This window comes from Microtus ochrogaster, chromosome 22 (assembly GCF_000317375.1).
Source record: "Microtus ochrogaster isolate Prairie Vole_2 chromosome 22, MicOch1.0, whole genome shotgun sequence".
Taxonomy (NCBI): domain Eukaryota; kingdom Metazoa; phylum Chordata; class Mammalia; order Rodentia; family Cricetidae; genus Microtus; species Microtus ochrogaster.
The window spans coordinates 8,220,759-8,230,762 of record NC_022023.1 but is presented as its reverse complement, the minus strand read 5'-3'; the positions used below and the strand labels follow the sequence as shown (position 1 = coordinate 8,230,762).

The window sequence follows — 10,004 nt, the reverse complement described above, 5'->3', positions numbered from 1 at the left end:
CTCTCTCTCTCTCTCACACACACACACACACACACACACACACACACACACCTTCGTAAGCACTCACAGTACTTAATTGCCATAGGTAAGCCATTCCCTCCAAGAAACAACTTAAGTAGCAGTCTCTTGACTCATTTAAGAAAGCTGTAGAAGACAGAGAACTTTTTAAATCTGGTTTTTACTACATGGAAGCAAGGCAATGTTGTGGGATCCGTGCAGACCTTTGATGTGTTGTGTTTTCAAACGAGCACTATCTATCACCCTTCCACAATATTGCAGTTTGATCTTTACTCACAGCGAACCTGAAAAGCAGCAGCCAGCATCCAGGCGAGCACTGTCCATGCCCTCACTTGGTCCTCTACATTTTAGGGTTCCCTGCTGATACAGCTTGATGGGGACTGGCAGGCTGTGGCTGCCTGTGGGTTTTCTGAACAGATTTGCTCTGCTAGGAGCAAAGGGCAAGGAGATGTGTCCTTTGGTTTTGTTTCCTGCCATTACTAAGTGCTCTCTGAGAAGAGACAGGTAGATAAATGAGTTTTTAGAAGCATGGATACCAGGTAGGTGAACTGACCACACCAAGACAAGTTGCAGCAACAAGGAATGCTTCAACAAGCCATCAGATCATGAAAGATATAGAAGTGAATCCTACAGAAAGCACACAACAGCCTTACAACTTTGTCTTCTGTGAAATGAAACTGTCCAAACGACCCAAAGGCAGCTCACTGAATTCGCAATCAGCAGTTTGGGGCAGAAACTGTTACCACGTATAGCAACCTTATCAACAAAGTAAATTTATTTACTCAGTGGGGAAAAAAGGATGAATACGGTCAAAAGCAGAACTTATGAGTCATATAAAGTGTTCATACTGCAGAGATCACTGTTAAGGCTGATTTCCCATGGAACATTTGTGTTTTGATAAGCATATTTCACGCTGCTGTATGTCATTGTCCATGTGATATACATGCCATGAGCGAGCCAACAACCGTGTCTGCTCAGAAGTACGACACTCTTATTCATCTTACACGTTTTAACATTTACAATGGGGAAATGACATCAAAATCCAAAGGAACTCGAAGTATTGTATGAATGAGTAACTGTCTCTCTGTAGGTTCCATTTAGAATAAAAACTAAGTAATGATGGCTAAGATGGTCTGGGTCAGCTCTACAATACTATCAGGACAAAAAAAGTCAAGGTTCATTGTGAATTGAATCCAAACTTGTATTTATATTGGAAAGCAAAAGAAAGAAAGAAGATAAGCGAGAGTCTTCGTCTGTGGTATAATCACACAGCGGGTGTTGGCGAGGCTGATACTTTAGGTTTTCTGTTCATTACATTTCAGGACAGATGGTCCCTCGCTGGTGACTCTTGTAACAGGGCCAGGGTAAGGGAACAGCTACCTGGCTGCTATCTGCGAATTCAAAGAGATTTTATTCCATGTCTTGAAGCCTTTCTTTTTCTTTTATTTAAATTCTCACTCGTGGGGGAGTCAAACCTGGAAGCTTGGATCTGCTAGGCAAGCACTCTGCCACTAAGCTGTATCTCAAGCCCTTCCCTTCCCCTCATTCTCTGGCGACCCCCTACCCATCCTGGATGTCAAGGTAAAGACATTTTCTGTCATATGACACGGTTGGCCTTCAGTATATTATTCTATGTCCTGACTCTAGGGAACATTTGTCCAGTATGTGTTATGCATTTTACAAGGGTGGACACCTCAGACCTTTTGACAGCCTCTGTCATCCTCTCCAACCCTAAGAAACAGCCAATGACAGCTAACAAATGTCATTTAGAGATCTGTGAAAGACATTCGCCTGAAATGCTCAGAACAGACATAAATACCAGCCCAGTCAAAGTGAATTCTAGGGACCATTCATTGCTAGGATATCTTTGGGCTGGCTATGACCATGTAAGCAAGCCGTCTGGGAGTCCTTGGCATCATCCTAGAGCTATCAAGGTGAGTCAGTCAGTCTTGGGATCAAGCTAGACTAGCAACATGGCAAAACCAACAGAAACAGGTGTCTTGAGCCGTAGGCTATGACTTCTCGGACATGGATTGACTGTTGGATTTTCAAGTCACAACCACCAATATTCCCTTTATTGAGCAAGTCGGTCTGAGTCACTGTTTTTGCCACTGTAACAGAAAGCAACATTATCTGCTCCTGTCTCCATAGGACGTGAATCTCAGGATCACAGGTTCACAGAACCATTTCAGCTCCCAGATTACAAGGTCTTTGCATTCAGGGATCAGTATCAGCTCTGCATTATTGTCACTATCAGATCTCACATTTAGTTTACTAAACACCTCATAGCAGACAACAAAGAAACCAAATCAAATAAACTAATCTGCTTTCCTTCAGGTCAGAACACGTCTCTTTATCCATTACTCTGCACACTTTGCACACTTGACTCCAGTCTTCTTGCGGTGTTCTTCTCAATATAGCATTAGCTATTCCCCAAACCCATTTAATCTGCTTTTCCTCCCTTCCCTCAGCACATAAACAATACGTGCTACAGAAGCTTAAACGGCACATACAGCATAAAGAGGAAGTAAAAGTTAGCAGTAGACTACCACTCGGCGTTTGCTCTATCAAGAGCCATCGATGTAGAATTGAGACTACCAATTTAATCCTCATTTCTTAATTTCCAAGTCCATTCTTACCACTATTCTAAGAAAAATAAATTTAGTGTGCAACATCCATCATCAGAGTCATCATTTTATTTGTTTCAGGCTAAGAAAACATCTTTATCTAGACACACTGTTTACCAAGTATTTACTGTACATATACTCACACAGGGATGAATAATAGCTGTAATAATAGGTGTAAGTTATAACATTGACTTTTTTTTTTTTTTTGCAAAAGCACAGAAGGAAATTTCTATATTTACTTTTAACAAAAGAATAACAAGGTTTGGTCACAGAAAATATTCCTGAGACATAGTCTGCCTTCCCATTTAGAAAACCTTGTAAAAATAAAAAGTAAAAACTACAAAAATGAGAGCAAAAAAAAATCACTTGTTAATCATATGAGAATTCTCATTGCATTAAAAAAAAACCCACAAAGCTCTAAGTGTTTAATAATCACAGAGAGCTGCTGCCTGGAACCCCTAACTGCTAATTCACCCTAGGTGGGTCTTTGTTTCAAACACAACACAAGATGAAAAGGCGGTGTAGGGAGAAGGAAACACCACCAAGGAGGAGCTGCAATAATAGCCATTAAGGCCACACAGAGCTGTGGGCTCTCTGGCTGCTTTCATGCCAGCTTGTAAGGCAAGACTCCTTCTGGCAGCTTCCAGTTGAATCCAGCCCCACAGGTTAAAAACCACAACTTAAAACCAGAGGCACGGGAAACACACCTGGAGTTCACCATAATCTTCCAAGCCATCATGTTTTCCAGTGGCATAAATGATAAATGGCAAAGGGTTTTCATCCAGTTGGTTCTAAATTGCCTGCCGAAGCAAATCGATGTCTCTGGATGCAAAGAAAGCAGTGCTTACCCTGGATGGAGCCAATTGCCGTCAGTTCCAGGGTGGCACTTTTAAAGCTTTTAGTCTGACATTTTTACACTACTTTCTTATTCAAGTGATTGTTATTTCACTTAATAGGGGGAAAGTCCACAGCAAAACCAAGCAGAAGTCTCTATAAAACCGATCCACTGGAAAATTAGGCTTACTACTCTGAAATATAAGTGAGTGTTATGCAACTCAGGGCAGAATATTCTGGGACACGGGACAACATAACAAACGGGAGGCTCTTCCCGGGCCAGCTTCTCTTCTCTCCCACTGTTCCTCCCTATGTCGCTAAGCATGGTTCCATACACAAGGACACCCTAGTTCACACGTCCAAACTATGATCAACGGTACCCTACTCTCCATGATTTAAGAAGATATCATCTGAACTGGTAACCTCCCCCACAAATGAGAATAAACAGATCTCCAAACTTAAGATTTTAAAAATCAGCTCCTCAACTCTGAGAGGGATTAAATATTCAGATTTAAAAAAAAAAAAAAGTTAAAGCTATAAGGGCCAGGATTCAAAAATGGACCCATGAGAAACTGGCCAAGTCTTTCGAGTAAATCTATGGTGGGGGCTACCACGTAGATTCTAGAATCAGGCGAGGGTCTGCATCCGAGGAATGCCATGTGTTGTATCAAACGCATCAATTTAGTAATAATATTTGGATGAACCTATCTCTAAACTCATCTCATCGCTTGATACAAGAATCAAAATACAGCCTACCAGGTGGGGCTGTGCGGATCAGGAAAGGTGAGCGTGCTCGTGAAGCATTGGGCGAAGTTGGTGGAGACGTCATAAGTGACCTGACCCTTCTGACCCCACGTTTCAGTGTGACGCTAGAGCTGGAACGGTGGCCTAACTGTCGTGTGGCAGGCACACCAAAAAGCTACGGTATGTTATTTAGCGTCCCTTTCTTCCCATGCTTCCTTCTCGAAACGAAGTTTATTTTTTAAATAACTGCACGAGGATTTGGGTGCCAGTCTAGAAATTAGAAGTGAACTGAAATGCAATAACTGTCTTTAACTCAATTTCTAAAGTAGAAAGGAAAACAAATTATTGAGATTTATTTATTGAAATAAATCTTTCAAGCCAAAAGAAGCAGTTCTGCTTTCCCTCCCTGTCTATGGTATATGTTTCGTGCGCAATTAACCTCTATGATAATGTTAATAATAATAATATCTATCACACATAATTTACGAAAATTATGACTACCTTTTACTGGATGTCCCCTTTGTGCCAAAGACTCTGCTCTGTGCTTTGCATCATCGACTTGGTCTGATACTCCCCCCTCTCCTGCCCCACTGTATACAGAAGGGGACAGACCCATTAACGCTCGGTAGGGGACAGACCTCTCTCTGCCCATTTGTCCCTCCTCTAAAAGGAAATTCTTTGTGTCACAAAAACAAATTTTACGTTTGCTACTTTGGCTTTCAATCCTACTTTGGCTTTCAATCCGTTGGGGAGTGTGGATGTACAAACCGCATTTTGAGAACTAAGAAATGCAATTTCATAACAAATTGTTTGAGACACGTAATTTGTCTATGTGCATCTTTTCAGAATGTTCTTGTTACAGTTTGTATCTTGCATTGACAACCCCCACCCCCCCGCAAGACAAGGGGTCTCATATAGCTCAGGTTCATCCTGCTACATAGCAAAGGATAATCCCCTGTCTCCAGCTCCCAATAGCTGGGATTACAGGTGTCTTCCACCAGGCTGGGTTTGTGCTGTCCTGGTGATCCAGCCCAGGGAATGCTAAGCAAGCTTTCCACCGGCTAAGCTGCATCCCTGCCCCTCTTGCTATAAATGAAATTGTGAATAACCCATGCTAAATTGTCTTTTGTTTTTATAAATAGCACTCATCTTTTGTGGGTGGAGAAGATGGAAAAGCCATCACCAGAGAAGAAGAAACTCAGTTTCCTGAGATGGGCACATTGGTTTGTTTCTCTGTAAAACCACAGAAATTGAAAGCTAGAGACTGCTGCATAATAAAGTCTGGGTTCTGGCGTGTGATTTTTTTTTTAATGTGTCACAATAAAACTCAATGCATAATACATATTTCAAGGGTACTTCATAAATATATTTTTCTTGGCAGTAAGGTAGACTCACACTTTTAGGAACCTTCAGCCATGTGTCCCAAGCTTTATAAAATGTCATGGGCTGGCTACACCATTAAACACAGATGTTCATTTATACCTGCAGTGATTTTCTGGATTTCCTACCTGAATCATTACTGTGAAGGCCCAGAAGCTTTAAGCTGAACAGAGATATTTTATAGACTCCTCCTGGGACACCCGTTTGTAGATTAGAAACCAAGTCTCGGGTTACACACCCCAAGTGCCAACCACAACACACCGCTGCTCTGCTCTTTAAACAGAACTTATTCAGAGAAATGGAAAAATGTAGAAAACCTATTTGTGGAAGAAAAAAGTATGGAAGGGAAATGTGTTTGTGGAAAAAAAAATATATTCTGTAATCCCCAATTTTCCAAGTCTTTTAGAGTAGTCTGAGAGAATCCTGGGAAGAGACACAACTTCACGGGCAGCATGATAGTTCCAGTGACCAAAACATTTATTAGGGGAAAGCAGGGGAAAAGGTAAGAGGCCAAGTTTCCTGATGAAATAAAAAGGCATGCGTTTTCATCTCGGAGAGATGCTAAAGCAAATTGCCCTCCTTGAGAATAAAGAGTATTTATGTCAGCTCTCCAGTCTCCCTAGAAAGAGAATGCACACTAAAGGTACAAGACAAACACTTTGCCAGACAATTAGGGACCAGGAGAAGACAGGAGCTTCTTGCGGGTGAAAGAAAGAGAACATCAACAAGCTAGACACACTTGAAACATTTGAGAAAATGTCCCTGCTATTCCTCTCCACATATAATATGCCATATGACACTACAGTTAAATCTGCTTCTCGAAAAAAAAAAAAAAAAAAAGTACATCAAGCTGTTGGCTTCCAAGCGATTTGGGCAGAGGCAAAACAACACGACAGAAAGGAGTGGGGAAAGAAAGACCTTGCAAGGAAATGATGGAGTACAGTTCAAGACCAGGAGTTAGCACACCCAGGTAGCCACAACACAGCTTCAGGTAGTTGTTAATGGGGAAAGGAAACTCAGCAAACAGCCACAAGTTACACAGCTCCCAGGCATGCCTTCCGCAGCTGTCTGTCCTGCGGGCATCATGCAGGGCTTTCTCCCCCCTCCCCTCGTTGCCCCCCCCCCCATCATCAACAGGCGCAGCAAATGCAAATCCTGTCAGCTTCTGATCCCAGCCTCGCAAAATGCGGAGACGACCACCATACTGTGTTTTTACAAAAAATCTCTCCAATGCCAATTATTCACAGCCCCTCGGTTCTGGGCACACAAAAGATTGCAATTTGAGTCTTGCCTTGCACAGGTTCAGCTGGGTCGGAGCTGGTAACCAGGCAAACAGTCTGTTTTAAGATTTACCGATCGCTGGGGAGAGTCAGTTGGGGGGTGGGGACGGATAAACCGCCCTGCACATACCTCGTTTTGGCAGCTAAGAAAAACAATTTTATGACAAAGAGACTTGTTCTTTTCAAAGCTCACCCAACAACAGAATGAAACCCGAGAAACTTCAGCGACCACAAAAAAGCAGTCTCCCAAGGACCAAGGTGAATAATTGATTCTTCGGGCTCCGTTTCATCTTTTAAGCTAATTTACTCATTAAAAGGAAATTGCGGAATCTGTGAGAAGCCCAAACACTGACACACAGACTTCTGAAAGCAAGTGCATATTCCAAGCTACAGCTATATTTGCCAATCTTATTCAACAACAATTGGCTGTCAAGCCAGGGAACTTACCGAGCACAAAATTAGGGAACAAAGCAAGGAGGAGGCAGGAGGCACTGGAAAGCAGCTTCCCCGTTTCCTTGGTGCCAGATTCTCCTGTCTCCTGTCCGGTTCGCACTTGCCTTGCTAACTAAGACTCCCGGCAGAACTCACTAGCGGAACCTGATGAATTATAAAACAGCCCCTCCTAGACGCTCATATTTTACATCGCAGGGGGTGACCGTGCAGCATCCTCGCCGGCCGGGTACATAGATTTCCTCGTAACTCATCCTGAAGAACATAACAGCTCCGGAGGCAGGGACAGTAATTGGTGTTTGGGATGTACCAGTACTAACCAATAAGATGCTTTCCCACCATTCATTCTGCACTCTCATTCTCCGCTCGTGTTCCCCTATACCGTGTTAAGGTGGACCCATCCAAACCATGGGGAGACGGCAAAAACAGTGAAATGTAGCGAAAAGGCCCCTGAATCAGGGCACACACGCAGAGAGCGGTGCTATTTGGGGTTAATCTTCATAAGAGTTCTATAAAGACCCAGGCTCACATTGGCGTCGTACGCCATGGCACACCAGATACCTTTTCATTCCCATGAATCTCTCAGTGACTTGGAGGGCTTCAGAAGCACCAAATGCCAGGTCTCTGAGAGGCTAAGGGACTTTTGGTGCTTGCTGAACTTGGAGGAGGCAAATCGTCCTAGAGATCTGCAAGTTCATCCTGCTCACTGTGCCTGCGGACACCATGGCAAGAAAGAGAAACGACTTATCCAAGACACTGTTCATAATTGCTAAGAGTGATGGGGAACTTGAAGCTAAGCCCAGATCTTCTGATGTCAAGCCGAAAGTGTTTCTGTCCTCCTTTGCTGCCCCCAACGAATGGAAGCCACAGAAATTGTAAGATATGGAAATGGGAAACGATACTATTAAAGAAGAATCTGTAAAAGGTAGCAGCAGGTGGGCATCGTGCCTGAGCCTTTTGTCCTCTCTGAGGTCAGTTTGACCTCATTAGATTCATCTGGTATCAGTACCCATAAAAAACACATTTTGGATGAAAATGACAACTATCTATAGTGCACATGTGCCACGCAGCTTTCTAAATGCTTAACATGTTATCAATACATTCAATCTTCAGAATGCTCCTGTAAAGTAGGTTCCAGCATGGAAAATAAATTATAGATAAAAAACAAACAAACAAAAGCAAGATCCAGAGAGAGTAACCAGTCTAGACAGGATCATATATCAGCTACCTAGCAGAAATGGAGTCATTCCCTAGGCTGTGTAGTTCAAAGCTCACACTCTCAACAATACTGTCTTACCATAGGAAACACTGTATTAAATTGCTCAAAACAGAAGGAGAGTAGACACACTTATTAACAATGATCTTTATCAAAAATAAGAAGACAGTAGGATTGGTGATTGATTTTATAAAGTTCCAGCTCTGCTAGTAACTGACTATAAAGCTATTGTTCTATCTATAGAATGGGTATATTCATATCTACCCCAAAAAATCAGAATACGTCAGAAAAATGGCGCCCAGTTTATAGCATGTGTGCCCAGACTGGTAGTATTGTTCCCGCCACACTTCGACTATGAATATTTACTTAAGGCTTTCTCCTGCAAGTGTCTTTTATATGTCAGCTGTTCTTTGCCAAGGAGCCTTCCTGGATGTTATGGAAGCAAGCATGGGGGTGGGGGAGGATCCAGATGTGTCTGCTGCCCAGGCTGCCAAGCATCACTAGGGATGCAGGGTTTCTAGTGAGAGCGCAGATCATGTGGGCCTTGCTCCACGGGCTGCCCAATCAGTTCATTAGCCTCTATCTGCTTCACCTCTTCCCTTTGCCCCCATCAGCTAAGCTCACTAGCTTCTTTCTACCTCACCACCAGTCAAAGGAGCTCACCAGTCTAGGAAAGCATACAGAGAGGATGCTTCCTAGCTGCTCTGATGTCACCTGTCTTTTCTATGATTGTAAATGAGCACCTGCCATCAATCCCAGAAAAAAAAATGAATTTTTGCATGGACCCATTATTTCCTGCCATTAAATCAAGTTATGCCAGGGGAGACAAGCATCTCTCTTGCCCAACTCCTCTGAAGTCAGCATAAATGATGATCATTGCTATTCAACTGTGCTCTCTTGGGGCTAGGAAAATGGCTCAACTGTTAAAGCAATTGCAGAGCAAGTATGAGAATCAGGTTTGGGATTGCCATAGCCTGTGTAAATGTCAGGTGGGTATGGTGGCCCACCTGCAATTCTAGTTTTAGAGACAAGATTCCCCAGAGCAAGCAGGCTAGCTCTCTTACCTAAACCAGTGAGCTCCAGGCTCAGTTTCAAGACTGTTTCACTGAATAGATGGGAAGCAGTGAGGACAGCTGACAGTAGCTTTCAGCCTCATCCGTACGCATGTACACACATGAGCACACGCAAAGCACCATACACTTGTGAGTGCAAACATACATACATGCACACCGCAGAGAGAGAGAGAGAGAGAGAGAGAGAGAGAGAGAGAGAGAGAGAGGGAGGGGGAGGGGGAGAGGAAGAGAGAGAAGCAAAACAGGGACACACCTATGGTTCTCAGCTAGCAACTGGGAGGAGGAAAGGGGAGTACAGCAAGTTCAAGGCCAACCTGGACTACAGAGCAAGAATCTGAAGAAGAAGAATCTGGAGGAGGAGGAGGAGGAGGAGGAGGAGGAG

General features: G+C 43.2%; 1 protein-coding gene across 14 annotated transcripts in view; it reads right to left on the bottom strand.

The window, feature by feature from the left end:
* The window catches only part of Dlg2 (discs large MAGUK scaffold protein 2), a 1,686,730-nt gene that overhangs the window by 172,006 nt on the left and 1,504,720 nt on the right, over nt 1–10,004 (bottom strand). Inside the window, exon 1 of one of the 14 annotated variants that reach the window (XM_026784319.1) lies at nt 7,331–7,595. The exons of the other annotated variants lie outside the window; for them this stretch is intronic. The gene's annotated coding sequence lies outside the window, so the exon portion shown is untranslated. Of the gene's footprint in view, nt 1–7,330; nt 7,596–10,004 lie in introns of those variants that run through there. 14 annotated transcript variants of the gene reach the window in all.